The sequence below is a fragment of the Dromiciops gliroides genome, chromosome 3 (assembly GCF_019393635.1).
Source record: "Dromiciops gliroides isolate mDroGli1 chromosome 3, mDroGli1.pri, whole genome shotgun sequence".
NCBI classification, from domain to species: Eukaryota; Metazoa; Chordata; class Mammalia; order Microbiotheria; family Microbiotheriidae; genus Dromiciops; species Dromiciops gliroides.
The window spans coordinates 660,021,985-660,048,761 of record NC_057863.1 but is presented as its reverse complement, the minus strand read 5'-3'; the positions used below and the strand labels follow the sequence as shown (position 1 = coordinate 660,048,761).

At 38.0% G+C, this 26,777-nt stretch overlaps 1 pseudogene; it reads right to left on the bottom strand.

Annotated features, from left to right (window-relative positions):
• Positions 1-620: 620 nt before the first annotated feature.
• LOC122748392 lies at positions 621-26,385 on the bottom strand (annotated as a pseudogene).
• Positions 26,386-26,777: the final 392 nt, after the last annotated feature.

Sequence of the window (26,777 nt, the reverse complement as noted above, 5' to 3'; positions counted from 1 at the left end):
AAGTAGGCTTTCTTATTCCAGAAGCTGGAGTCTTTGGGTTTACTAAGAGTAGATTACTATAGTCACTTTACTACGGTGTTTCCTGTTCCTAATCTATTCCATTGCTCTAGCACTCTATTCTTAGCCAGGGACAAAAATAGTTTTGATGGACTGCCATTTTATAGTGTAGCTTTAGTTTGGTAGGGCTAGCCACCTTCCTGTGCATTTTTTTTATTAGTTCCCTTGTTATGTTTTACCTTTTGTTCTTCTAGATGAATTTTGTTATTTTTTTCTAGCTCTCTAAAATAGTTTTAGGTAGTCTGATTGACATGACACTGAAGAGTGAAATTATTTTAGGTAGAATTATCTTATTTATTCTTTTATGGTGCCAATTTTAAATAATATTTTATTCACCAGGACAAGAATTACATTTCCAACTGTTTACAGCACTGATAAAGTGCAATGATGTTCATTTCTCTCCCTCTGCACACATTCAAGTATTCAGAATGCCCAGATTTGTGCAGTAGCTTAAATGTTAACTTAAAAAATATGTTAAGTTTTAAACTGCTACTGCCTTGGCTACAAATTTGAGTCCTTCAATTTTTGGAAAGCTGTGAGGAAGGCTATTTCTGCTGGTGAGTTTAGTCAACTTCTTTAATGGTGGGCCCAGAAGAAGCACCTCCAAATGGGGATGCTCCACCCCTGGGAACCCACCAGGCATGCTTCCTGGCATGCCACCTGCACTCTCGTGCAATTTAGTAATGATGGGGTTGGCAGACCTTCTCCATCCTTTCTGCTGATGCTCAAATTCTTCCTTCTCAGCAGTCTAGTTCTTATCCAGCCAGTTTATTATTTCATTACATTTGTCAAGGATCTTCTGTTTGTCTTCATCACCAATCTTGCCTTGTAGTTTCTTTATCTTCTTACAGTAGCCGTCATGTTGAAAGCATAAGATTCAAGAGAATTCTTGGAAGAAACCTTGTCCCTCTGCTTCTCTTCCTCAGCCTTGTATTTCTCAGCCTCCTGGACCATATGCTCAATGTCTTCTTTGCTCAGATGACCTTTGTCCTTAGGTGATGGGGATCTTGTTCTCCTGCCTGTGCCCTTATCCACCAGCAGAAACATTGAGGGTGCCATTTGCATCGTTGTCAAATGTTACTTCAATCTGAGGAACACCCCTGGGTGCTGGGGGATGGGATCCTGCGAGCTCAACTTGCCAAGCAGGTTGTTATTCTTGGTCATTGCTCCTCTCACCTTCATACACCTGAATAAGTACAACAGGCTGGTCATTCAATAGGTGATAAAGGTATGTGTCTGGTTGGTGTGGGATGGTGGTATTACATTTGAACAGAAACTGTCATAACTCCATTAGCTGTATCAATTCCAAAGGAAAGAGGAATGGACATCCAAGAGCAGCATGTCCTGCACATTCTCAGATTTATCTCCAGGCAAAATGGCAGCCTGGACATCTGCACCATAGGCAAAAGCCCCATCAGGGTCAATGCTCTTGTTCAGCTCCTTGCCATTGAAGAAGTCTTGCAGAAGCTACTGGGTTTTAGGGATTTGAGTAGAACCATCCACCAGGACAATGTCATGAATCTCTGATTTATCTAGCTTGCCCAGCTCTTAGCGCCTTTTCAATGGGGTCCAATGTGCGTTGGGAAAGAGATTGTCATTCAGCCTCTTCCAAACAGGCTCTGGTGAATGAGGTATGGAAGTTGATACCTTCATAGAGGGAAGCAATCGCAATACTGACTTGGGTCCTGGAAGAGAGGGTGCCCTTTGCACATTCACAAGCAGTACACAGATGGCAAACAGCCCTCTTGTTCTCACTGATGTCCTTCTTGTACTCGTGTTTGAACTCGGCAATGAAATGGTTGACCATGCGGTTGTCAAAGTCCCCCCTCCCCCCAAGTGGGTGTCTCCCGCTGTGGACTTGACCTCAAAGATGCCATCTTCAATGGTAAGAATAGAGACCTCAAAAGTACCACCTCCAAGGTCAAGATCAACATGTTTCCCTGGGCACCAAACGTTTTGTCCAAGCCATAAGCAATAGCAGCCGCAGTGGCTCATTAATGATTCTGAGCACATTTAAAACCAGTGTTGCTTCCAGCACCTTTGGTTGCCTGACATTGGGAATTGTTGAAATAGGCTGGTACTGTGACCACAACATTTTGTGATAGTCTTCCCAAGGTAAGCTTCCTGCAATTTCCTTCATATTAGTCAAAGACCATAGAAGATACTTCTTCTGGATAGAAACTTTTGGTCTCACCTTTGTACTCCACTTCGACCTTAAGGCCTTCCTGCATCATTCGCCACATGAAAGGCCAATGCTTCATGTCCCAACTGTACAACTGCATCATGAAATCTTCAGTCAGATGTTTGGCATAAAAAACTGTATTGGTGGGGCTCATTGCAACTTGATTCTTTGCAGCATCACTGATTAAAACGTTCCGTGCCAGTGAAGGCCCCATAGCTTGGGGTGGTCCTGTTTCCTTGGTCATTAGCAATGATCTCACTTCCCCATGTTGGAAGACTCCCACACAGAAGTAAGTGGTGCTGAGATCAGTGCCAACTGTGGGGTCCCTTTGACATGGTTGCTGGGGAGTCCAGGGTCATAGCTGACCACTGTGGAAAGAAAGGAGGGCTGCTGCTCCACCAAGCAGAGAATTTTGGTCTTTTTTCTTATATTATTTTGGCCAATCCTTTTCCAATTATTTAGATCTTATTTTATTTTTGTTAAAAGTGCTTTATAATTGTATTAACAGAGTTTCCTGGGTTTGCCTTGGCAGGTTAGACACCTGAATATTTTATATTTTCTACAGTTATTTTTTTTATTTTATTTTTTAGTGAGGAAAGTAGGGTTAAGTGACCTTGCCCAGGGTCACACAGCTAGTAAGTGTTAAGTGTCTGAGGCCAGATTTGAACTTGGGGTACTCCTGACTCCAGGGCTGGTGCTCTATCCACTGTGTCACCTAGCACCCCTACAGTTATTTTAAATGGAATTTCTCTTTTTATCTTGCTGCTGAACTTTGTTGGGTCACATATAGAAATGCTGGTGACTTATGTGGATTTCTTTTATATCCTGCAATTTGTTAATTTGTAAATTGTTTTCAAGTAATTTTTTAGCTGATTCTCTAGGATTCTATAAGTATACCATCATATCATCTGCAAGGAGTGATAATTTAGTTTCCTCCTTGCCTATTCTAATTCCTTTATTTCCCCTTTCTTCTCTTATTGCTAAAGCCAAACATTTCTGGTACAATATTAAATAATCAACATGATATGGACATCTTGTTTCACCCCGATATTATTGATCTTTGGGATATATTGCTGTAATCTCCTTGCTTGTGTTTTATTTAAAATTTTTGCATAAATATTCATTGGGGAAATTGGTTTATACTTTTTCGTTTTTGTTTGTTTTTGCTCTTCCTGGTTTAGGTAACAGCACCATATTTGTGTTGTAAAAGGAATTCAGTAATACTCATTCTTTGACCATTTTCCGAAAGAGTTTCCTGGTATTAGAATTAATTATTATTTAAATGTTTGATACAATTCACTTGTGAATCCTTTGAGCCTGGGAATTTTTTTGTAGGGAGTTCATTGATGGCTCATTTGATTTTTTTTTAAAGATGAGGTTATTTAAGCATTCTATTTCCTCTTCTGTTAAACTGGGCAATTTATATATATATATATATATATGTATGTATATATATATATGTATATATATATATATATTTTAAAATATTCATCCATTTCACTTAGATTTATTAGCATATGATTGTGCAAAACATCTCATTCCCTCTTCATTGGTTTGAATTCAGCCTTCTCATTTTTGATAATAGTTATTTGATTTTCTTCTTTTAAGAAAGTGATATTAACCAATGGCTTTATTTTTTCATAAAAAAGGGCTACTAGCTTCATTTATTAGTTCAATGGTTTTCTTATTTTCAATTTTATCAATCTTTTTCTATTTTTAATCTATTTTTTTCTCAGCAGTTCATAGCATGTAGAATTGACCATGTAATAGAGCATAAAAAACATCATAGTCAATTGCAGAAAAGTAGAAATAGTAAAATGCATCCATTTCAGATTATTATAGAACAAAAATTATGTGTAATAAAGGGCCATGGAAAGATAGCACAACTAATATTTGGAAATTAAATGATCTTATCCTAAAGAATGAGTGGCTCAAACAACAAATCTTAGAAACAATCAGTAACTTCATCTAAGACGAATGGACAATAATGAGGCAACATACCAAAAACTTATGGATGTAGCCAAAACAGTCCTTAGGGAAATTTTATATCTCTAAATGCCTATATGATAAAATAGAGAAGAGGAGATCAATGATTGGGCATGCCACTAAGAAGGTAGAAAAAGAACAAATTAAAAATCCCCAATTGAACACCAAATTAGAAATTCTAGGGGGCGACAGGGTGGCACAGTGGATAAGCACTGCGCCTGGATCAGGTGTACCTGAGTTCAAATCCGGCCTCAGACACTTGACACTTACTAGCTGTGTGACCCTGGGCAAGTCACTTAACCCCCATTGCCCCACAAAAAAAAGAAATTCTGAAAATTACAGGAGAGATTAATAAATTGAAAATAAGGGAAACTATAGAATTAATAAATAAAACCGCTCTTTCTAGGAAAAAACAATACAATGAGAAAACCTTGGTTAATTTTGTTTTAAAAAGAAAGAAGAAAACCAAATTATCAGCATCAAAATGAAAAAGGGGCCACTCACCACCCACCAAAAAGAGGAAATTAAAACAATAATTAGGAGATATTTTGCCCAACTATATGCCAATAAATTTGACAGTCAAAATGAAATGGATGAATATTTACAAAAATAAGCTGCCTGTTATTAATAGAGGAGTAAATAAGAAATTGAACAAGCCATCAATTAAATCCCTAAGAAAATTCTCTAGGGCCAGTTGGGTTTACAAGTGAATTGTACCAAACATTTTAAAGAAACCATTAACTATATACTGTACAAACCTATTTGGAAAAATAGGTGAAGAAGGAATCTGCTAAATTCCCTTTCTGAGACAAAATATGGTGCTGATACCTAACCAGGAAGAGAAAAACAGATTGACTATGTGCTTTGAAGAAAAAGGTGAACTTTTATACTATATAGTCAATTAAAATAAGACTCACAGCTGACTGTGGTTCAAATCATGAGCTTTTTTTTTTTTTCAGTAGGGTAGTGAAGTGGTTTAAGTGACTTGCCCAGGGTCACATAGCTAGTGTCACGTGTCTGAGGCTGGATTTGAACTCAGGTCCTCCAAAATCCAAGGCCAGTGCTTTTATCCACTGCACCACCTAGCTGCCCCAGAGATCATGAGCTTCTTATTGCAAAATTCAGACCTTAATTTGAAGAAAGTATGGAAAACCATCAAATCATATAGGTACGACCTAAATAATATCCCTTTTTAGTATGAAGTGAAGGTGCTGAATAAACTTAAGGGATTACATCTTGTAGATAAAGTGCCTGCAGAACTATGATAGAGGTTCACATATTGTACGGGAGGCAGTAACAAAAACATTTGAAAGGAAAAGAAGAGCAATGATGCAAAATGGCTGATGAGGCTATACAGTTATCTGAGGAAAGAAGGAAAATGAAGAGCAAAGGAGAAAGGGGAAGATCTATCTAACTGAATGCAGAATTCCAGAGAATAATCAAAAGACAAAAGAAAGTGTTCTTAAATGGGCAATGCAAAGAAACAGAAGAAGACAACAGAAGAAAAGGCATCTTTTTTTTTTTTCTGTTCAATACAGTAAAAGATTTCAACAAACATTTATTTTATTTCCATTTTCATGTAAGGGTAGTTTTTCAACATTCATTTTCATAAGATTTAGAGTTCCAAATTTTTCTCCCTTCCCTCCCCTCTCCACAAGATTGCAATCAGGTTATATATGTACAATCCACAAGTGTTCTTTTTATCAGTTCTTTCTATAGGGGAGCATAGTAAGCTTCCTCATTAGTTCCTTGGGATTGTCTTGGATCATTGCACTGCTGAGAGTAGTTAAGTCATTTACAATTGCTCACTGAACAATACTGCTGTCACTATGCACAATGTCCTCCCACCTCTGCTCACTTCCCTATACAACAATGTTCATTAGTCTTTCAGGGTTTTTCGGGGATCATCCTGTTTGTCATTTCCTGTAGCACAAGACCATTCTACTATAATCATATAACAGAGCTTTTTGCATCATTCCTCAACTGATGGACATTTCCTTGATTCTCAATTCTTAGCCTCCACCAAGAGTTGCTATAAATATTTTTTGTACCATTTTCCCCCCTTTTCTCTTTTTCATGATTACTATTGTTAACTGTTTCCCTTCCATCCTATTCCCTTCCCCATGATATTTATTCTATTATCCATATTCTTTCATCCTATCACTCTTCAAAAGGGATTTGCTTCTGTCTGTCCCCTCCCCCACTCTGCCCTTCCTTCTTTTGCCCCTCTCTCTTTATCCCTTTCCCCTCCTATTTTCCTGCAGGGTTAGAGAGATTACTCCACCCAATTGAGTGTGTACATTATTCCCTCCTTGAGCCAATTCTAATGAGATTGAGGTCTTTGAGCCAATTTTGGTGAGTGTTAGGCTCATTTACTGCCCAGATTAAATAGATTACTCCACCCAGTTGGGTGTGACTGTTAGTCCCTCCTTGAGACAGCTCTGATGAGTTGAAGATCTTTGAGCCTTTTCTGATGAGTGTAAAATTCATTTACTGCCCTGCCCATCTCTTCCTCCACTCCATAAGCCTTTTCCTGTTACTTTCATGTAGGATTTCACTTCTGCCCTTCCCCCTCCCGCAGTGAATACCCTTCACCCCTCAATTTAACCCTAAAGATGTTATCATTTAGCTAAGTGACACAGTGGACAAATCATCACCCCTGGACCCAGGGGGATCCCAGCCAAAACCCGGCCTCAGACACAAGACAGTCATCCACTGTACAACCCCAGGTATGTCCCCCAGCTCCATTTTTTTTTTTTTATGGTTCTCTAGCATCTTGTACTTGAAAGTCAAATTTGCCATTCAGTTCAGGTCTTTTCATCACAAATATCTGAAAATCTTCTTTTTCATTAAGTCCCATTTTTTCTGCTGAAAGATAATGCTGAGTTTTGCTGGGCAGGTGATTCTTGGCTGTAATCCCATTTCCTTTGCCCTTTGGAATATCATATTCCATGCCCTCCGGTCCTTTAATGTAGAAGCTGCTAGATCTTGTGCTATCCTTATTGGAGCTCCACAGTATTTGAATTATTTCTTTTTGATAGCTTGCAATATTTTCTCCTCAACCTGAGAGCTCTGGAATTTGGCTATAATATTCCTAGGAGTTTTCTTTTTGGGATCTCTTTCTGGAGGTGATCAGTGAATTCTTTCAATTTCTATTTTAGCAGCTTCTTCTAGAATTTTAGGGCAATTTTCCCTGAGAATATCTTGGAAGATGGTGTCTAAGTTCTTTCCTTGATCATGGTTTTGTGGAAATTTATTTTGATTTGGGGACCCTACCTTAGGCTGAGATTAGAAAGCCTTAGGCCCTCAGGGTCTCTCCCCCTCCTCCTCAGCTGAAGCTGAGGAGAAAAAGCCCTGTGGGCAATACAAGACACCAGGTCAGACAGCTGGGGAGGAAAAATACCCCCAGCTCCCTCCGACCTGAGCAGAGCTATCTGAAGGATAGCCTGTGCTGAGGCATGAGGCTCGAGAGCACAGAAGCAGGTCAGCACAAGGACAGGTTGGAGAAAGTGAAGATTAAGAGGAGTTAGAAGAAAATAGCTGACCAGGGAAAGTGTATTGTGCCTGAGGCCGAGGCAGCTAAGGCCCTTATTGTATTCAAGAAGTTCGAGCAGGTGCGAAGGAGACTCAGTGGAAAGAGACGCAGGAAAGCAGTCAGGTTGTACTTTATTTCCCTGTACTCTAATTTGAAATAGTATCTCATAAATAAACTCTGCTTTGATTATTTAGTAAAGAGGCTTCTTAATATTTTTCTTATTAACTTGGGAATGGAGCAGTATGGTGGAACTTTATAGACAGCCCACATTAAATTAACTAAGTCAGATAGCCAAATAGTCAAAAGTCCCAGATTAGTCCTCCATAGTTTATCCCCCCAAAATTAGCCCTAAGTCATTAAAATATGTCTACAGTTTTCAGGTAGACCAATAATTTTCAAATTATTTCTCTTGGACCTATTTTCCAGTCCGGCCAGGTTTTTTCCCAGAAGATACTTCATATTGCCCTTTATTTTTTTATTCATTTGGATTGCTTATTGTGTCTTGGTTTCACATAAAGTCACTGACTTCCATTTGTTCAAGTCCTAATTCTTAGGCAATTATTTTCTTCTTCATAGAGCTTTTGTACCTCCTTTTCCATTTGACTTTTCAAGCTGTTGACTTTTTTCTCATGTCTTTCCTGCATCACCCTCATTTCTCTTTCCATTTTTTCCTCTACCTCTCTAATTTTATCTTCAAAGTCCTTTTGTGCACCTCTATGGCCTGAGACCAATTCATATTTTTCTTGGAAACTTTAGATATAGGGGCCCTGATGTTGACATCTTCCTCTGAGGGTGCCCCTTGGTCTTCCTTGTTACTGAAGAAACTTTCTATGGTCCTCACCTTTCTCTGTTGGCTCATCTTGCCTTTCTTTTACTTGACTTTTAGCTCCTTAAAGTGGGGCACTGTTTCCAGGCTGCAGTATCCCAAGCTTAAGAAGTCCCAGGTGGTATGATTTAAGGAGAATCAGGTTCTTCCCTTGCCCAGCCTGTTCCTTGGTCCTTAGATGACCCCAGACCAACTTGCCAATCAACCAGCTTTGTGTGTTGTGGTTGTTAGCTCCGATGAGCCTGTGCCCCTCCCCCACCTGGGCCACTTCTACTCAAGCCTACCACCTGGTTCTCAGTAGGGGTGTAAAATCCAAGTTCTGCCTTAGCACCAGCGTAGACCCCTGTAGTCTCTCCCCTGCCTAGGGCTCAGCCAACTCACCAGACTGTGAGCTTAGTTGACAGTAATTGACAATGGAATTTGATATTCTGGAAGGCAAAGGAAATGGGATTACAACCAAAAGCACCAGATGACACTGGTGCTTCAGCTGATTCAGAGGCTCTGGGGGGTCTCCTTCTCTGGTGAGGACTTCCTGAGACTGGATCTGTGTCAGGGTGACTGTGGGGTTGGGCCTGACTCCTGTATCAGCACAGCAGCTCCCTCCTTCTGACCTTCCAGGCCATTCTTGGTTAGAAGATGATTTCAACACATTCTTCTGTGAGTTTTGCTTCTCTGGGCATTTTCCTATGACCTTATTTGGATGTTTTTTGGAGCAATCATGTCATGAGTTTGGGAGCTCACTGATTTTCCTCCACCATCTTCAAAAGGCATCTTTTAAAGAAAATTAAAGATATCAAGTGAAAATTTCATGCAAAAATGAGCCTATTAAAAGACAAAAATGTTACAGATTTAACAGAAGCAGAGATTAAGAAGAGGTGGGAAGAAAACACCATAAAATTATACAAAAAAAAGATCTTGACATCACTGATAACCACAATGGTGTAGTTATTGATCTAGTCAGCCATTCTAGAGAATGAAGTCAAGTGGGCCTTATTGCTAACAATAAGGCTAGTGGAGGTCATGGAATTCCAGAAAAGCTACTTATAATGTTAAAAGATGATGCTGATAAAATGCAGAATTCAAGAGTTCAGCAAATTTGAAAAACACAACAGGGATAGAGTCAAGATGGTGGAAGAAAGGCAGTAAATGCTCAAACTTCCTGGCACAATTACTCAAAAAAAAAAACAAAAACCAACAACTCCAAACACAGCTAGAAAACAACTCCTGGAACAGCAGAAGCCATAAAAAGATGGCTGAAATTATTTTCCTGCCAAAGACAACTTGGAAATTCAGCCCGAGTGGGAGCTGGGCTGGGAGTGGAGTCCAGCCCCGTGATTGGGCCAACACAGATCCTGCCACAGGCAGGCTGCACTCGAAAAACTTGCACCCAAACCTCCAAATTAGCTGCAGTGGCAGCTTCTTCTGGAACTAAGCTCACAGTCTGGTGAGAGGGCTGAATGGCTGGCCAGGGTGGGGAGTTTACAGGGGTATAAGCAGGAACTAAGGGGAGATTTGGATGTTCTACCCAAGCTGGGAAGCAGGAAGAAACCTTGAGGGGTTATAGCCCAGGTAGGTAGGGGTGCATGCTCATTGGAGCTAACAACCAACAGCACACAAAGTGTTGCTGCCAGGTTAATTAGAAAGTTGGCCTGTGGTTATATATACAACCAGAGAAAAGGCCAGGTGAGTGGAGAAACTGCTCCTCACTAATTCATAACACCTGGGACACCCTGAAGCTTAGGACAGTATAACCTGGAAGCAGGACCCCACACTAAGAAAGACTTAAAAGTCAAGTAAAAGATGGGCAAAATGAGCAAGCAGAGAAAGCCGAGAACAATAGAAAGCTCCTTTAGTGACAAGGAAGATCGAGGTGCACCTCAAAAAGAATAACAACATAAGGGCCTCTACATCTAAAGTTTCCAAGAAAAATATGAATTGGGTCTCAGGCCATAGAGGCACTCAAAAAGGACTTTGAAGATAAAGTTAGAGAGGTAGAGGGGAAGAAATGGAAAGAGAAATGAGGTAAAGGCAGGGAAGTCATGAGAAAAAGTCAACAGCTCAAAAGTGGAAAAGGAGATACAAAAGCTCTCTGATGAAATAATTGCCTAAGAATTAAATTGAACAAATGGAAGCTAGTGACTTATGAAAAACCAATACACAATAAAGCTAATCCAAATTAAAAAAAAAATAGAGGGCAATGTGAAATATCTTCTTGGAAAAACTGTTGAACTGGAAAATAGATTCAGGAGAGATAATTGAAAATTATTGGTCTATATGAAAACCAAGATCAAAAAAGGAGCTTAGACATCATCTTTCTTTTTTTTTTATGAGATATTTTATTTTTTCCGTTACATGTAAAGATAGTTCTCAACTTTTGTTTATACATGCTTTACAATTTCAGATTTTTCTCCCTCCTCCCCCCTCCCTCCCCCCCTCCCCTAGACAGCAGGTAATCTGATATAGGTTATATCTATTTATCTCTATACATATACATAGATATATATATATATATACACACATATATATACACATAATAACATTAATCCTATTTCTGCATTAATCCTGTTACAAGAGAAAGAATCAGAGCAGTGATGCAAAACCTCAAAATAGAAAAAAAAAAACACAACAGCACCCAAAACAAAAGAAATAATATGGTTCAATCAGCATCTATACTCCACAGTTCTTTCTTTCTTTTTTTTTTTCTTGGATTTGGAGATCCTCTTCTATCATGAGTTCCCTGGAACTCTTCTGTACCATTGCATTGGTGAGAAGAATATAGTCCATCACAGTAGGTCAACACTCAATGTTGATGATACTGTGTACAATGTTCTCCTGGTTCTGCTCATCTCACTCATCATCAGCTCACGTAAGACCCTCCAGGTTTCTCTGAACTCTTCCTGCTCATCATTTCTTACAGCACAATAGTATTCCATTGTATTCATATACCACAACTTGTCCAGCCATTCCCCAATTGATGGGTACTCCCTCAACTTCCAATTCCTTGCTACCACGTAAAGAGCAGCTATAAATATTTTTGTACATGTGGGTCCCGTCCCCCTTCCATGATTTCTTTGGCAAAAAGACCTAAAAGTGGGGATTGCTGGGTCAAAGGGTATGCACAGCTTTTTATCGCCCGTGGGCATAATTCCAAATTGCTCTCCAGAATGGTTGGATCAGCTCACAGCTCCACCAACAATGCATTAGTGTTCCAATTTTCCCACAGCCTCTCCAACATTTATTATCTCCTTTTTTGTCATTTTAGCCAATCGATAGGTGTCAGGTGGTACCTCAGAGTTGTTTTAATTTGCATCTCTCTAATCATTAGACATTTAGAGCATTTTTTCATATGGGAATAGATAGCTTTGGTTTCTTCATCAGAAAACTGCCTGTTCATATCCTTTGACCATTTATCAATTGGGGAATGACTTGGATTCTTATAAATTTGATTTAATTCCCTATATATTTTTAGAGATGAGGCCTTTATCAGAAGCACTGGCCTCAAAAATTGTTTCCCAGCTTTCTGCCTCCCTTCCAATTTTGGATGCATTGCTTCTGTTTGTACAAAAAATTTTAATTTAATATAATCAAAATCATCCACTTTGCATTTTATAATATACTCTATCTCATGTTTGGTCAAAAACTGTTCTCCTTTCCAAAGATCTGATAGGTACACTATTCCTTTCTCTCCTAATTTACCTATGGTATCACCTCTTATGTTTAAATCATGTATCCATTTTGACCTTATTTTAGTATAAGGTGTAAGATGTTGGTCTATGCCTAATTTCTGCCATACTATCTTCCAGTTTTCCCAGCAGTTTTTGTCAAATACTGAGTTCCTATCCCAGAAGCTGGAGTCTTTGGGTTTATCAAACACTACATTACTAGTGTCATTTACTACTGCATTTCCTGAGCCTAGCCTATTCCATTGATCTACCACTCTATTTTTTAGCCAGTACCAGATAGTTTTGATGACTGCCGCTTTATAGTAAAGCTCCAGGTTTGGTACCGCTAACCCACCTTCCTGTTAATTTTTTTCATTATTTCCCTGGATATTCTTGATTTTTTGTTTTTCCAGATGAATTTTGTTATTATTTTTTCTAGCTGTATAAAATAATTTTTAGGTAGCCTGATTGGTATGGCACTGAATAAGTAAATTAATTTAGGCAGTATTGTCATTTTTACTATATTAGCTCTGCCTATCCATGAGCAATTGCTATCTTTCCAATTATTTAGATCTGATTTGATTTGTGTGAAGAGTGTTTGGTAGTTGTGTTCATAGAGTTCCTAGGTTTGTCTTGGCAAGTAGACTCCCAAGTATTTTATATTATCTATTGTTACTTTAAATGGAATTTCTCTTTCTATTTCTTGCTGCTGGACTTTGTTGGTCATGTATAGAAATGCTGATGATTTATGTGGATTTATTTTATATCCTGCTACTTGGCTAAAGTTGTTAATTGTTTCAAGTAATTTTTGACTTGATTCTCGAGGATACCTTAAGTATACCATCATATCATCTGCAAAGAGTGATAGTTTTGTTTCCTCCTTGCCTATTCTAATTCCTTTAATTCCTTTCTTTCTCTGATTGCTAAAGCTAACATTTCTAGAACAATATTAAATAATAGGGGTGATAATGGACATCCCTGTTTCACCCCTGATCTTATTGGGAAGGCCTCTAATTTATCTCCATTGCATATAATACTTGCTGATGGCTTTAGGTAGATACTGTTTATTATTCTAAGGAAAGCTCCCCCTATTCCTAAACTCTCTAGTGTTTTTATTAGGAATGGGTGCTGTACTTTGTCAAAAGCTTTCTCTGCATCTATTGAGATAATCATATGATTTTGGTTGGTTTTCTTATTGATGTGGTTGATTATGTTAATAGTTTTCCTAATGTTGAACCAGCCCTGCATTCCTGGTATAAATCCCACCTGGTCATAGTGTATTATCCTGGTGATCACTTGCTGTAATCTCCTTGCTAATATCTTATTTAAGATTTTAGCATCAATATTCATTAGGGAAATTGGTCTATAATTTTCTTTCTCTGCTTTTGCTTTGCCTGGTTTTGGTATCACCACCATATTTGTGTCATAAAACGAATTTGGTAGAACTCCTTCTTCACCTATTTTTCCAAATAATTTGTATAATATTGGAATTAATTGTTCTTTAAATGTTTGGTAAAATTCACCCGTAAACCCATCTGGCCCTGGGGATTTTTTCTTAGGGAGTTCATTAATAGCTTGTTCAATTTCTTTTTCTAATATGGGTTTATTTAAGGATTTTATTTCCTCTTCAGTTAACCTGGGCAGTTTGTATTTTTGTAAATATTCATCCATTTCATTTAGATTGTCAAATTTATTGGCATACAGTTGGGCAAAATATTTCCTAATTATTGCTTTAATTTCCACTTCATTGGTGGTAACAACACCCTTTTCATTTTTGATACTGGTAATTTGGTTTTCTTCTTTCTTTTTTTTTAATCAAATTAACCAGTATTTTATCTATTTTATTGGTTTTTTCATAAAACCAGCTCTTAGTTTTATTGATTAATTCTATAGTTTTTTTGCTTTCAATCTTATTGATTTCTCCTTTAATTTTCAGGATCTCTAATTTAGTGTCTAATTGGGGATTTCTAATTTGTTCTTTTCTAGCTTTTTAAGTTGCATGCCCAATTCATTAATCTCCTCTTTCTCTTTCTTATTCATGTAAGCATTTAGAGCTATAAATTTTCCCCTAAGCACTGTTTTGGCTGCATCCCATAGATTTTGGTATGTTGTCTCATTATTGTCATTCTCTTGGATAAAGTTATTGATTGTTTCTATGATTTCTTGTTTGGCCCATTCATTCTTTAGAATGAAATTATTTAGTTTCCAATTGATTTTCATTCTACTTTTCCCTGGCTCTTTCTTACATGTAATTTTTATTGCATCATGATCTGAGAAGGATGCATTTACTATTTCTGCCTTTCTACATTTGACTATGATGTTTTTGTGCCCTAATACATGGTCAATTTTTGAAAATGTGCCATGTACTGCTGAGAAAAGGTATATTCCTTTCTATCCCCATTCAATTTTCTCCAGACATCTATCATGCCTAACTTTTCTAGTAATCTATTCACCTCTTTCACTTCTTTCTTATTTATTTTTTGGCTAGATTTATCTAATTCTGAGAGGGGGAGATTCAGATCTCCCACTAGTATAGTATTACTGTCTAATTCCTCTTGTAACTCATTTAACTTCTCCTCTAAGAACTTGGATGCTATACCACTTGGCGCATACATATTCAATATTGATATTACTTCATTATCTATAGTACCTTTAAGTAAGATGTAATTTCCTTCCTTATCTCTTTTAATGAGATCTATTTTTGCCTGCACTTTGTCTGAGATAAGGATTGCTACCCCTGCCTTTTTTACTTTAGCTGAGGCATAATATATTCTGCTCCAGCCTTTTACCTTTACTCTGTGTGTATCTCTCTGCTTCAAATGTGTTTCTTGTAAACAGCATATCGTAGGTTTCTGGTTTTTAATCCACTCTGCAATTCGCTTCTGTTTTATAGCAGAGTTCATCCCATTCACATTCACAGTTATTATTACTGACTGTCTATTCCCCTCCATTCTATTTACCCCCTTTGTACTTTTCCCCCCTTCTTTCACCCTATTCCTCCTCACTGACGTTTTACTTCTTACCCCTGCCTCCCCTGATCTGCCCTCCCTTTTTATCACCCCCCTCTCTTTTCTTTACCCTTTTCTCCCTTGCTTTTGTCCTCCCTTCTATCAGTCCCCCCCTTTCCCTTCCCCTTTTGTTTCCCTAAAGAATGAGTTAAGTTTCTTTATCCCAATGAACGTATATGTTATTCCCTCTTTGAGTCAAATCTAATGAGAATAGGGTTGAAACCATGTTCCCCCCTCCTTTCTTTCCCTCTATTATAATAGGTTTTTTCCACCTCTTCATATGATATAATTCATCCCATTCCACCTCCCCTTTCCTCTCCTCCCCATAGACTCCCTTTTTAACCCCTTAATTCTTTTGTATCATCACATCAAAGACAATTTATATTTATACCCTCTATATAAAGTCCTTCTCTCTGCCCAAATACATTTACAGTTCTTAAGAGTTATGAGTATTATCTTCCTGTGTAGGGATATAAACAGTTTAACCTAATAGGGTAACTTTTTTTTTTCCCCTCTGTTTACCTTTTTAAACTTCTCTTGAGTCTTGTATGTTGAGATCAAATTTTCTATTCAGTTCTGGTCTTTTCACCAGGAAAGATTGAAAGTCCCCGATGTCGTTAAATGTCCATCTTTTCCCCTGAAAGAAAATGCACATTTTTGCTGGGTAATAGATTCTCGGCTGCAATCCAATCTCCTTTGCCTTCCGGAATATCATATTCCAAGCCTTGCGGTCCTTTAATGTTGAAGCTGCCAGGTCCTGGGCAATCCTGACGGTGGCTCCATGATATTTAAATTGCTTCTTTCTGGCTGCTTGGAGTATTTTCTCCTTCACCTGATAATTCTGGAATTTGGCTACAATATTCCTTGGAGTTTTCCTTTTGGGGTCTCTTTCAGGAGGTGATCGATGGATTCTTTCAATGATGATTTTATCCTCTGATTCTATGATATCAGGGCAGTTCTCCTTAATAATTTCCTGGAATATGGTATCTAGATTCTTTTTCTGGTCATGGCTTTCAGGCAGTCCAATGATTCTCAAATTGTCTCTCCTCGATCTGTTTTCCAGATCAGTTGTCTTTCCAATGAGGTACTTCACATTTTCTTCTATTTTTTCATTTTTTTTATTCTGCTTGACTGATTCTTGGTATCTCATGGATTCCTTATCTTCCAACTGTCCCACTTTAATTTTTAAGGCATTGTTTTCTTCAGTGAGATTATGCACCTTTTTTTCCATTTGGCTAAGTGAATTTTTTAAGGTACTGTTTTCTTCAGTGAGATTATGCACCTTTTTTTCCATTTGGCTAAGTGAATTTTTTAAGGTATTGTTTTCTTCAGTGAGATTATGCAGCTTTTTTTCCATTTGGCCAAATGAATTTTTTAAGGCTTTGTTTTCTTCAGCTTCCTTTTCCAAGCTGCTGATTCTTTTTTCATAGTTTTTTTGTTTTGCTTTCATTTCTCTCCCCATTTTTTCTTCTACCTCTCGCAATTGATTTTTAAAATCCTTTTTGAGCTCTTCCAGGAAGGCTTTTTGTTCTTGCAACCAATTCACCTTCCCTTGTGAGGCTTCAGATGTAGCCAATTTGAGGCTATTGTCCTCATCTGAGTTTGTGTTGGCTTCTTCCCTATTGATACAGAAGCTCTCAATGGAGAGGGCTCTTTTTTGCTTCTTACTCATTATTGCAGCTTATTTATTTATTCTTTAAGTTGAGGTCTGCTCTGGGGGCACCAGGGTCCCTGTTTTGGGCTTCTTGTGCAGGTGTATAGGTGCTGTGTGACCGGGCTTTTACTCTGAGGCCTTTATGGTGTGTGGAGATCCCCCACCTTGCACTTCCTGTCTGATTGTGCTCGGCCAGCCAGGCGCCAGACCCCGGCGTCTGATCCCGCCGTTCATGGCCCTCTCGGCCGGTGCAGGTAAGTTTTTCCACTGTCCTTCTTGGCCACCAGATTTTTGAATCAGGTTCCGGGAGCCTCAGTTGTTCGGCTGTGGCCCGCAGCTCCTGCTGACTTGCCCCGACCCCCTCGGTGCTGGGTTGCTGCCCTGCGCTGGGCCTCCCTTTTGCCCGAGTCAGGCCGACCTTTTCCTGAAGTCTTCTAAATTATCTCTGGTTGGAGGACTGTGTCTCTCTGTCTCTTTGCAGGTTCTGTAGTTTCAGAATATGTCCAGAGGCTTGATTTAATGTTCGTTTTGAGGGAACAGAAGGAGAGCTCAGGCAGCTTGCTGCTTCCTCTCCGCCATCTTGGCTCCTAGACATCATCTTTCACAAGATTGTTAGGGAAAATTGCCCTGATATTCTAGAAATGGAAAGTAAAATAGAAACTGAAAGAATCCACCAATCACCTCCTGAAAGAGATCCCAAAAAGAAAACTTCCAGGAATATTATAGCCAAATAGCAGAGCTTGCTGGTCAAGGAGAAAATAATGCAAGCAGCCAGAAAGAAACAATTCAAATACTGTGGAGACACAGTCAGGATAGCACAGTATCTAGCAACTTCTGTATTAAAGGACCAGAGAGCATGGAATTTGATATTCTGGAAGGCAAAGGAAATGGGATTACAACCAAAAGTCATATACCCAGCAAAACTGAATATAATCTTTCAGGGGGAAAAATGGGACTTCAATGAAAAATAGGACTTTCAGGTATTCATGAAGAAAAGACCTGAACTGAATAGAAAATTTGACTTTAAAATGCAAGAGCCTAGAAAAGCATAGAAAGATAAACAGGAAAAAGAAATTATGAGATATTAAAAACATTAAACTGTTTACATTCCTACATGGGAAGATGATATATCTAAATCATAAAATCTTTTTTGAGTATTAGGGCAGATGATAGGGATAAATTTAGACAGAGAGCACAGGTGGGAATTGATTATGAAGGGATGATACATGTAAAGCATTTATTTTTTCTTTCTTTTTTATGGGTGGGCAGTCAAGGTTGATGAGTGTCTTGTGTCTGAGACTGGATTTGGGCTCGGGCCCTCCTGGGTCCAGGGCAGGTGATTTGTCAATTGTTTCACCTAGATGCCCCATGATGACATATTTGGGGTAAAATTGATGGGGAAGAGGGACACACTGGGGGAGGGGATAGGGGAGTGTCAGAATTGGGTGAAATCTCACATGAAAGAAGTAGGAAAGGGCTTATAGAGTGGGGGAAGAGATGGGGGAGGAGTGGGGAAGTGAAGGAGCCGTACACACATCCATCAGAATTAGCTCAAAGACCTTAATCTCATCAGAGTTGGCACAAGGAGGGAATAACATACACACCCAATTGGGTGGTGTAATCTATCTAACCCTGCAGGAAAATAGGAGGGGAAGCAAATAAGGAGGGAAGGGTGAAAGAAGGGAGGGCAGAGAGGAGCAGAGCAAAACATGTTTGAGGAGGAATAGAGTAAAAGAAGATAGAAAATAAAGTAAATATTATGGGAAGGGAATAGGATGGAGGGAAACAGTTAAAAATTCTTTGTCAGTTTTAAGGTACTATATAAAAGTCATGGGGTCAGCTAGGTGGCACAGTGGATAAAGCACTGGCCCTGGCTTCAGGAGGACCTGAGGTCAAATCCAGCCTCAGACACTTGACCCTTACTAGCTGTGTGACCCTGGGCAAGTCACTTAACCCTCATTGGCCTGCAAAAAGCCCCCCAAAAACTGATAAAAGCAACGTATAAAAGTCCATTAAAAGTCATCTATTACTGTTGTAATAATCAACATCATGGGTTTATTGTAAGGAAATCTCTCTTTAAAATACTGTATAATTGTAGCTTACTATAAAAAAATTATGAGCAAGACTCTATCAGAAAGACCTCGATGGACCTCCATAAGCTGATGCAAAGTGAAATCTACTGTATACAAAAGAACAGTATTATTGTGAGACGATCTGTTGTGAATGACTCAGTCATTTTCAGCAATGTATTGATCAAAGACAACTCCAAAGGTCTTATGAAAAATGCAATCCATCTATAGAAAGAGAACTGATGGTATTTGAATACAGATTGAAACATAATTATTTTTTGTTAGTTACTTCATAGGAAACAAAAAAATATGAGCAGGATGCTATCATAAAAAGCTGGAAAGACCTACATCAACTGAAGCAGAGTGAAATGTTCTGTATACAAAATAATAGCAATAGTGTAAGATGATCTGCTGTGAAGGGCTTGGTTATTTTCAGCAAGGCAATGATCCAATATAACTCTGAAGGACTTATGAAAATTGCAATCCATCTACAGAGAATGAACTGATGGTATCTGAAAACAGATTGAAGCATATTTTTTTTTGATAGCTCCTTAATCTGAAGTTTTGTTTTTGTTTCTTTTCTTTCACAATCTGGCTAATGTGGAGATGTTTTGCATGACTAATCATGAATGACATATTAAATTATTTGAGTTCTTGGTAGGGGGGAGGGATTGAGGAAGAGAAGTTGGAACATAAAGTTTTAAAAAATTTATATCAAAATAGGTTAGGCACAGGAGACATAGTAGTAAATGGCTTTAGTAATCTACTGTTTGATAAACCCAAAGACTCCAGCTTCTTGGATAGGAGCTCAGTATTTGACAAAAATTGCTGGTAAAACTAGAAGGTAGTATTGCAGAAACTAGCCATAGACCAACATCTTACACCTTATACTAAAATAAGGTCAAAATGGGTACATGATTTAGACATAAGAGGTGATACCATAGGTAAATTAGGAGAGGAAGGAATAGTTTACCTCTCAGATCTTTGGAAAGGAGAACAGTTTATGACCAAAGAAGAGATAGAGAATATTATGAAATACAAAATGGATGATTTTGATTAAATTAAATTTAAAAGTTTTTGTACAAATAGAAGCAATGCATCCAAAATTAGAAGGGAGACAGAAATCTGGGAAACAATTTTTATAGCCAGTACTTCTGATAAAGGCCTTATTTCTAAAATATATCAGGAAATAAATCAAATTTATAAGAAACCAAGTCATTCCCCAATTGAGGAATGGTCAAAGGATGTGAAAAGGCAGTTTTCTGATAAAGAAATCAAAGCTATCTATTGTCATATGAAAAAAAGCTCTAAATCAATATTAATTAGAGAAATTCAAATTAAAACAACTCTGAGGTACCACATGACACCTATCAGATTGACTAATATGACCAAAAAAAGAAAATAATAAACATTGGAGAAGCTGCAGAAAAATTGAAACACTGATGTGTTGTTGGTGGAGCTGTGAACTGATCCAACCATTATGGAGAGCAGTTTGGAACTATGCCCAAAATTATTTATAGCTGCTCTTTTTGTAGTGACAAGGAATTGGTAATTGAGGGGTTGCACAACAGCTTGGGAATGGCTGAACAAGTCGTGGTATATTAATGTAATGGAATACTATTGTGCTGTAAGAAATGATGTGCAGATAGATTTCAGAGAAACCTAAAAGGACTTATATGAACTAATGCTGAGTGAGATGAGCAGAACCAGGAGAACATTGTACACAGTATTAACAACATTATGTGTTGATCAGCTGTGATAGACTTGATTCTTCTCAGCAATACAATGGTCCAAGATAGTTCCAAAGAACTCATGGAAAATGCTCTCCATATCCAAAAAAAAAAAAAAAGAACTGGGGTAACTAGATGCATATTGAACCATACTAGTTCTATTGTTTTTCTTTTTTTTTTTTAGATTTTTCCTTTTTGCTCTGATTCTTCTTTCACAGCATAACTAATGCAAAAATATGTTTAATGTAATTGTACATATATAGCCTATATCAGATTACTTACTGTTTTGGGGAAGGGGGAGGGAGGAAAAACGTTTAAAAGTAGAAATCTTATTTTAAAAATGTTGAAAACTATATCTACATGTAGCTGGAAAATAATAAAACACTTTTATGGAAAATTTGATGTCAAAATTTGTTTTAATATGTAATTTGGAAAATAAAATTCTAAACTCTCCCCTCCCCCTCAAAAAAAAAAGAAAAAAATGCAAGTCAACCAACAGATCACTGGACAAATGACCCTTATCTGCTAAGGGCATCTAGCACAGAGCCATCCATGCCTGGTTCAGAGAATCTTCACATTAAAAAGAGATACATCTGAGTTGAGGACATGTGCCTTGCATGTTACAAGCAAAAGTCATTTTCAAGGGGGCAGCTAGGTGGCACAGTGGATAAAGCATTGGCCTTGGAAGACATGAGTTCCAATCTGGCCTCAGACACTTGACCCTTATGGACTGTGTGACCCTGGGCAAATCACTTAACTCTCATTGCCCTGGAAAAAAAGTCACTTTCAAGCTGTTGTTGTTTATTCTCAAAGAGGACCATGGACGATTTATACCCATATGCAGAGTTGAGGCAGTTATGCAATCTATAACACTTTTTACCACGATGTATCTGGATCAAGGCCAAATTTAGTAATGTGTCCATGATGATACCTGAAAATGTTATGGAAAGTTTACCATACCACATCTTGTGGTTCTGAGACATCTAGTAAGTGTGCTAGGCCCTAGGTGAATGGATTCTGACCATGTCATCAGACTGAGTTAAAAACAACAATAACAACAACAAACAAACAAAAAAACTAGGTGTATGTGTTGGAGCTTCCATGACACCAGGTCATTTTTGAAGGGAGAGAGGAAGAAACTGGACTATGTCCAGTAATTGTGGTCCACATAGTTGCCATCATAAGCAACTATGGACTTCCTGAATGTATTTGGCTATTCTCTCAGCCTCTATCAGGGTATCTTACATGTACCTGTCTCTCCTTCTGTTGTACATATATTCTCTCCAGGGCCTGCATCAAGCTCATTGTAAGAGCAATTAGTGTCTGAAATGGTAAGCTTCCATAATTCATAAATCTAATATTAAGTTTACTAAAGACAATATGATGGTAAAAATGCATGTTATGCTGCATAACTGAGGATCAAAAAGAAATAAAACCTCAATCAGGGGGCAGCTAGGTGGCGCAGTGGATAAAGCACCGGCCCTGGATTCAGGAGTACCTGAGTTCAAATCCGGCCTCGGACACTTGACACTTACTAGCTGTGTGACCCTGGGCAAGTCACTTAACCCCCATTGCCCCACAAAAAAAACAAAAAAACAAAAACCAAAAAAACACACAAAAAAAACCCCTCAATCAGCAAGACTCAATATGTTCATGGATTACCTTGCAAACTAAGCAATAGGGTTCAATAACCCTTTGTTGTTGTTTTTTAAACATTTGATAACAGAATTTATGAAGCTATCTCACCTCTATGGTGATCAAACCCTTAATCTTGGCCACTGTAAATTAAAGGAAACTGTGCAAACCAACCATACAATTCTATTAACTCTCTTGGATGTCTCCCTTTGAGTCTTCTAGATGATGGGTAAATGAGGCTTATTATATATTTTTGAGGGAGTCTGAGAGATGATGTACTATCTAATCATAATAATTATTTACACAATGCACATTAATATTTCTTTAACTCCAAACTCAGTTCTCCTAAGATAACTATCTTTTCCCACCTAGAGATAATTACCTAAGGGCAATGAGCTCTGGGATATTGTATTTTTCTGGACACCATCAGGGATACCATCCCCAAGGCAATGCAGGGAACATATGGCAGAAATGGAATTAGCCTATAGGGACCATCCCAAGGAGCTTGCAGTCACACCTTTGCTACAAATATATAATAAGGAGAATTGAAAAAACAAACAAACAAGAAAACAACTTTCTTCTTAACCAAGGAGAATAGAGTCATAATGGGCAAAGAACAAATGATAATCTATAACTGTCTGATACTCCTGACTCAGCTGGAGGAGTTCTTTCATGCTTGTCCTTGTAATAGCAAATCTGTAATGCCATTTTTGAGCATCTCAGTTTAGAGAAGCTAACAGCAGGGAGTCCTGTTGCCTTAATCAGGTTCAATTCAAGTAAGTTTGAATGGAACATATTATTTCCCTTTTATTTGTGTTCCCCTTTTTTTCCTCTTTCCTTTCTCTCTCCCTCCCCTTTCTTCCTTTTTTCCTTCTTTCCTTCCTTCTTCCTTCCCTCCCCTCCGTCTTTCCTTTATTATCTTCTTTTATCCTTCTATTTATCCCTTTCTTCATGCGATTTTACCTATTATTCTTTATAAGAGGAAGACACATGCAAGGAAAGAGAAATGCAAATGGAAGCATGATTAGAATTAAAATTGAGTCCATTTATAGAACACCAAAACCAAGTCAAATCTCTTAGTTCCAAGCGGGGGGGGGGGGGGAGACAAATGTCTGTTAGGATCATTGTAGAACCAGAAGGGACATTAGAGTTCATACAGTCCAAGTAAAATATCCAGTAAAAATGAGGGAAAAGGTTACAAGAGGGGAAGTGACTTTTCCAAGGACTCATAGATTGGAAGTAGCAAATCTTGATTATGAACCCAGGCTCAATAATTCTAAATCCAGTGACATTCTACATGTAGCATCAAAACTATAACTACACATTATGTTTTCCACAATGTTAAGAAGCAGGGAGAGAAGGAAGTCAGAAATAAGAGTCCTATAATTTTACCAATATTTTCTTTTCTTTTCTTTTCTTTCTTTTCTTTTTTTTTTGGTAAGTCAATTGGGGTTAAGTGACTTGCCTAGGGTCACACAGCTAGTAAATGTCAAGTATCTGAGGCTGGATTTGAACTCAGGTCTTCCTGACTCCAGGGCAGGTGCTCTATCCACTGTGCCACCTAGTTGCTCTGCCAATATTTTCAAGGTTCACTATTTCAAGTTCATGGAAATGTTGAGCAGAGAGATGTCAAACTTAAAAAAAAAAATCAACAGAGATTCATATAGATACACTTGATTTGTATCTTATACAATTCCACAGTGGAAAAACAGATTTGGTGTCTCTTGTAAACATGTTATTCTGGTTATTAAGGTCCCAATGATGGACCTTAGTGACCACATTCATTCAGATTCAGCTCTAGATCTTTGGCCTTTAGTGAAAATGTCTATAGGTGTGTGTTTCTCACATTTTATGGACCTCTTCAACTAGCTTTCACAGGTGTATCTCCACTTCTCAATATCAGCGAATAAAGGACAATGAGAAGTAGTTCTGTATTTTATTTGTGCAAATGGCAAGAGAAAAGGGAGGCTGGAATCTGAGAGGAAGGGAATTTCAGTTAGACATTCTTAGTATGTGCTGGATGTCAAATTTCATTGGCTGTGGGAAGCACAGGGGATTCATGATATTGAGAGGTTGTAGCACTTTTTTTCTTGGATATTTTGAAAGAATGCACCCCCCCCTACAAAATTTAGAGAATAATTTAAATTTAGCTCATATAAAGGTATCAAAAATGTGAACAGTTTTGATATCAGTATGACACATTAGTCAGGCAAAAGATTGATTTAACTCCAATGAGCTGATGTATACAATCAGGCATTCCATAAATTTGAGTTAAATTTAAGTATTTATTAATTTCTTCCAAGATGGATAAAGAACATTCTTGTGTAGCTCAGATATGGTTACTATGTCTCTTTCCTGAAGACCAACTTGACTAGGTTCTTAAAGGATTTTGAACAGAAGGTTGCCTACAAAAGGATTAAATTGGGGTAACTATAGGTGGGAAACTCCAATTTATAGGACAGAATGAATCAATCTCACAGTGGAAAGAGATTCCCTTGATCAATTACCTGTCAATGAATACCCTTTGCAATATCAAATAAAAGTGATTATTCTGCTTTTGTTTGAAAATAATAACTATGAGAGAACCTAGTATCTTCTAAGGCAGCCAATTTACCTTTTGACTAACTAATTATTAGGAAGCATTCTTTACAAAAAGCCTCAGTTTTCATCTCTGACAATTCTGCTGATTACTCCAAAGTCTGTTTTTCTTGTGAATATAAGGAAAAACATTCTAATCTCTTGTCTATGAGAAAGTCCTTTAAATAATTGAACACAAGCATCATATTTTCCCTAAGCCTACTTTCTTTGTCTGGGCTAAATTCCATTAGTTTCTAGAGCTGATTGCTCCAGCCAACTGATGTTGGTGGCTCTAGTTCACACCCCAGCCTGATTATTTGCTTGTGGTTGTCCTCCAGATTGTCAGTGAAACTAATCCTGCCCTTGAGAGCCAAGCAAAATAAATGTAATCCCTTTTGAACATAAATCATTCATAAATAATTGAAAACTAGTCTCATCCTCCCCTTTGTCTTCTTGTCTTCAAGCTAAACATCTCCATTTACTATCAACAATACTTATATATTATAAAGATCATGTTTCCTTACTTTCTTTGCCTTTCATAGGATGCTGTTTAACACAAAAACATCATTTTCAAAGTGAGGAACCCACAATTGAACGCAAAACAAATTATTGGCATAATATTGAACAACACAGGGCAAAGGACTGACCCTTAAGTACTCAGATAGAAACTTACTTACAGGGGTCAGGTAGGTGGCAAAGTGGATAAAGCACCAGCCTTGGATTCAGGAGGACCTGAGTTCAAATCTGGCCTCAGACACTTGACACTTACTAGCCTTGTGATTCTGTGCAGATCACTTAACCCTCACTGCCCCACAACCCCCTCAAAAAAATTTAAAAAACTTTCTTATAGTTGATATCAATCAATTAATGATAACCTACAAAATCACAATTAAATTAGATAGTATTTATTCAGAAAACATTGTTGGGGGTGTTTCTGGATTGCAAACTTAATATGGGTCAGAAGTTGGGATGTGGGAAGCTAGAACACTAATGCCATACAATGTTTTAATAGAGGAAGAGCTTCCAGGAATAGGGAGATAGCGATTTCTACGGGTCTCTGCTCTTATGTCAACACATCTGGATCATGGTGTTCAGCACTGGTATGTTGAAGAATGTTAAGAGAAGTGGAAAGTAGTATGGTGAAGGGACTGGAGTCCATGTCATATGAGGATCAGTTGAAGGAACTGGGCATGTACTACTTGGAGGAGAATAGATTCAGGGAGTTGTATGAGTGTAGTCTTCATTTATTTGAAAGGCAGTCATATGGAGAATGGACTCCATTGGTTTGTGAATGATACTAGAGGATAGAACCAGGATTCCTATATGGAAGTTGCAACAAATCCAGCTTAGACTTGAGGTGGGACTACAGCAGGATTTTGTGGATCCCTCTTTAAGCAGAAGTTCGATATACCCTTACAGGTGGGTCAAAGTGGGGATTCCTTTTGTGTATGGTTTTGACCACATGGCGTTGAGCCCATTCCAGCTCTCACATTAAGAGATTTTGTAAATCTGTGCTATTTGGGGGTCTAGGACAAAAACCTCCCAATAATATGACCATTTCAATCTACTGGTTTCATCTTATCTGAAGGGATCTTGAGATAAGAGATTATCTTCCTGCCTCTCTAGTTTCTTTTAAATTTCAGCTACAATATCACCTCTGTAAGAGGTCTTTTCTAATCCTCCCTAATCTGCATACCTTCCCTCTGAGACTTTTCTTAATTTATCCTGTGATTGTTTTATTTAGATGTAGTTTTTACCTATATTTTTTCTTTTGCCTTTCTTTATACCCCCACTATTTAGAACAGTGCCAGACACATAGTCAGCACTAAATAAATGCTTACTGACTATTCTACCGA